Source organism: Numenius arquata, chromosome 14 (genome assembly GCF_964106895.1).
Source record: "Numenius arquata chromosome 14, bNumArq3.hap1.1, whole genome shotgun sequence".
NCBI lineage: Eukaryota > Metazoa > Chordata > Aves > Charadriiformes > Scolopacidae > Numenius > Numenius arquata.
The window spans coordinates 1,587,105-1,591,610 of NC_133589.1; positions in this window are offsets into that span (position 1 = coordinate 1,587,105).

Here is a 4,506-nt window from a genome sequence, read left to right on the forward strand (position 1 = left end):
AGACCAGCTTCTGAAACTACCATCACTCCAGGCAATGCATAAAAGGAAAAGACTAAGCCTGAGTAGGCTCTTCAGGGCCTGGGCTTAGGGAGCCAGCTCAGATCACGCCTAACTTTAAGCACAAGTAACTTCAAAGAAACATCTCACGTGCCTCAAGTTCAGCTTTCCATGGACTCTCCTGCTGAATCACATCTTACAGGGGATGCAGGGAGCTAAGGGCAAACATTTGTACTCGCCAACCCCAGCTGCAAGGTCCCCAAGCCCCCATCAGGTGTGCAGACACAGGAGCTGGTGGCCTCAGACCCCCATCAGATGTGCAGACGCAGCCTAACCACCTCGGACCGGCCGGCAGGCTCTTCACAGCAAAGGGACACAAGCTGCCAGGCAAGCTCTTCTGAAGCTCAGGGCAGAGAAACAGAGATCCCTGAATAAATAGTGACCATCTGATTTAAAAGCAGTATTTGTGGCAGTCGGGGAAGTACGTGGAGCTGAGCATTAACCTGCAGGACTCATACATGGCCAGTCAAAGAAACCGCTCCATCTGTGATAAACGGCTTCTGTCACTTGTGCTGTGGAAACCCATTGCAGCCAAGGGAGGATTCAGATCCAGACGATGTATTTGAGTTGCTTCCTGGCTCCAGGGAGACCTCTGAGCAGCTTATTTGACTGTGGGTGAGCGTGGACCAAGAAGAGTCTTCACTCCCCAGTGTATGAGCACAGAGCCCAGTCTGCACAGGAATCTCACTGCCGAGCAGATCCCAGGTCTCCTCCACCACATCATCCAGCAGGAGACCCTCCGCCTCACGAGGGACATGTAGGCATCGGGGAACGTCAGCCCTCAAAGCAAGGGAGAAAGGGAGGAACTGCAGTGCTTGGTGGCAGCCAGGGAGGATGTGTCTTCAGGCAGGACCGCTGGAGCATGAGGAGGCATCTCTTGGCTTCCCTGAAGAGCTGCACCACCTCTCCCTCCTTCTCCAGCCCCACACAGCAGGCCCAGCTGGGCAACAGGCTCCAGCAGAACGGGACCCATGGCAGAAAATCTGGCCTCTTGACACCTCCCTGGTCTTCAGCTTACACCAGCACCACCTTTATATGGAAAAGACACGTAAAAGCAAAGTGCTAAGGAAAAGGTGAAGCATGGCTGGAGTAAAGAGGACTCTCCATCTGTCCCAGCAGTGAACAGGGCATGGAACTGGCACTGGAAAAGTCACTGCTGGGAAACACCTACACCAAACAGCAGACACCGAACCTGGGGCTTGAGCACCGCTACCTGAGAAAGGACAGTGACACCCCAGAGCCACAATCACCCTCTCTGTAGGACACAGAGAGAGGGGGGTTGAAGCCAACGGAGGTTTATTGAAAGCCTTGTGGAAATGAGTTAAAATCAGATGCTCAAACCCCTTAGATTGCTGGGAAAAAAATCCCAGCCAGGGGATGTCCAGCAGTTCTGGAGGCCTCTCGATGCTTCACTGAGGTCTGCAAGTTGAGTTCGTCCCCAAAGGGAGCGGAGGCCGCTCAGCACTTCACCCACAGGCCCCCTCTGAACAGTCCTCTTTCTTGTGGTCAAGCTGGGGATATCTTGAATTTATGTCTTGCTTCTCCCCTTGTGAGCAAACAAAACAATTTCTATGAGTAATTCTACCCTCTAATTGCCAAGGAAAAGTCTGGTAACAAATGCTTTGCATTTTTGACAGGTCAGAGGCTTCCCTAAACAAAGTTGCTGGTTTATGTTTTCCAGCAGCACATGTTCATGTCCGGGGACCTCGGCAAATTCCAGCGCGGATGAGTCTCTGTGGGAAATTGATTTTCCAGGTTTTCTTGTTTTAACTGCTCCAGGAAATGAGTCTATTTTTACACCACCACTAAACAGCAAAATATGAATCCATTATCTGCTCTGTGGCGAGACTTTCGGGTCAGTTCTCAGGTAACCGTCATCCCCAGTGGAGTCACTGGAGTTGTACCTCTTTATGCAAGTGAGTGACCTCAACCAATCAGGTAATTGGTTGATGAGTTACTAGGACATAGAGCTACCATTGGCCTAAGGAGTGTCCCATTTTCATACGTCTCAAAGTTCATCCAAGCCCTGATGTATCGATAAGTGAAGTATTCGAGTATTATGGTCTATAAAGATGATCATTAACTGCTGGAAGGCTTAAGTGTAAGCATTTGCCATGAACACCTACTTTTTTTACTGAATGACCATTAGATGTAGTGTATTTCCTGGATTCTTTTTTCACCTGCCAAATAAACCAGGACGGGATTTTCAGAAGTGTTTTAAATGCTTTTCTTCTACTTCTTTGTGAAGGCTTTCAAGAATCAAGACGTTTTCAAAATCCCCAGGGGATTTCAAGCACTACGGGCTCAACTGCATCTCTGGGTGCTTCTGGTTTTTGCATACCTGACCTTAACAGCTACTCTCCATTTCAAAGATGGACAGTAAAACCAGTTGCCTTCATCATGCAAGATCACAGATAGCACGTAGAGGCCAAACCAGCAGGTCTGATCTTGGGAAGATGAGTCAGCAACTCTTGTTATGGACTTGGCTCCTTATTTCTCTGCTTGAGGGACTACTCCAGCCTTCTCATGTGGATTCCTTTTCTGTTGAAGCACCCAAATCAGCCTTTCTTTGTGTTATCTAAGATCCTGGAAGACATTTGGCATGCACAAGTATCAGTCCAACCAGGAATTTTTAGATGCTAAAAACTCAAACCAAGTCAGATTTGATGGCCTGCTAATGAGTCAAATGTAATAATGATTGGATTCATAAGAAGTTCCATCTAAGCATGAGGAGGAACTTCTGTACTTTGAGGGTGGCAGAGCCCTGGAAGAGGCTGTCCAGGGAGGTGGTGGAGTATCTGTCTCTGGAGACATTCAAACCCCACCTGGACACGTTCCTGTGCAACCTGCTCTGGGTGGACCTGCTCTAGCAGGGGGTTGGAGGAGATGATCTTCAGAGGTCCCTTCCAACCCCATATCGTTCTGTGATTCTGTGATTCTCCTCTAGCCTAAGATGACCACCGGAAGAATGTGACACTGAAACCTTCAGTGAGAGAAATTCTACCACCAGGACTTTGCCAGAATTTCATCTATTGATTATGAACAAGGCTGAGTGAGCACTTCCTTAGTTTCAGGTTGGGAACTAGGCATTCTTAACTTTACAACTAACTGAAGAGCTCACCCAACGTCACTCACGAGAGCAGCACACAGGGAACAAACCTTGGAGACAGTCTCTAAGGAAAACAGTACCTGACCTCTGACTCGTTCTTTGATTTACAGCCGTGATTGCAGGCCCCACCTCACAGTCATATGCCGTGATAATAGGGAGCAGTTCAACCAGAACCAGCCGTAACTTTTTACGTGCAGTGGTGAGCCACTTCAGCACATCATTCCGTCTGATGCAGCAAATAATTCGAATGACTAAAGGGACAGGTAACATTCCACAACTGAAAAATGAGCAATCAACCTTTTGATCTTGTTCATTTTATTTTCTAATTCCTCTTTTTTTTTTTTCCTAAACTAAAATCTGCCATGTTTCACATGAAATTCGCCCTCATTATTTTTTCTTATCTCAAGTTTGTCTCTTAGGGATATAACTGTGAGTTACCAAATTATACTCTGTGAGATACATAAAGAGATAATCTTAAATGGGATCACTGGCATTAGTAACTGCAGCCCTGAACCTACCCACACCAGGAAAGTACTTTCCCAAAAGAGAATAAATATGTATTTCAAAGGGGCAACCTCCACAGGAGCAGAAGAGAGTGCGATTCTCCTGGCTGTTTTTCTAGTTGTGTATTCTAGCCTTGTTACTTCATCCTTGGGGTTGCTCATAACGTACTGCAACACTCTTAAGAGCACGAAGCGCCCCCATCCCACAGCTGGGATCCTGGGTTGGGAAGGCAGACCCTACTCAAAACCAGTAATAAAGCATCGAGGTTGGACTCGATGACCTGAAAGGTCCCGTCCAGCTGAGGCAATTCTATGATTCTATGACTCTGCTCCGTTTGCCGGAGGTCAATGGGATGTTTGTCCGAAGTTCCAGGCACTGGTTTGAGGAAGGGCAAACACAGGCACCACTTAAAGCGCTTTTCCACGTTAGGGCCTGGGGAAAAAAAAACTTCAGGATCAGGCCCATGATAAAAACAGTTCCCTCAGGAAATGTTACCCACACCATAAAAGGAATGAACAACGCTGAAGGGAAGCACAATGGAAATTGTCCACTGAATTTTTGTAAATTCCCATAAAAATCTGAGTCTCCATTTGTTCTACGTGCGTAATTTTGACTGTGAGTCAGGGAAGGCTGACTCCTCGGAGAGGCAGGAAAGGACCGGCTCATGATGGCACAAAAGGCTGCACATCTGCACGGGCAGAAAGCTGGGGTTTCACCAGTCACCACATTCGCTGCCCATAGGGCAGCGGGTTTCCATCAAGTACCCGATGCACAATAATTAGGCAAAACGACTTACCCTCAGTCTTTTCAGTATTTAGCTCTAAGGGCGCAAGGAT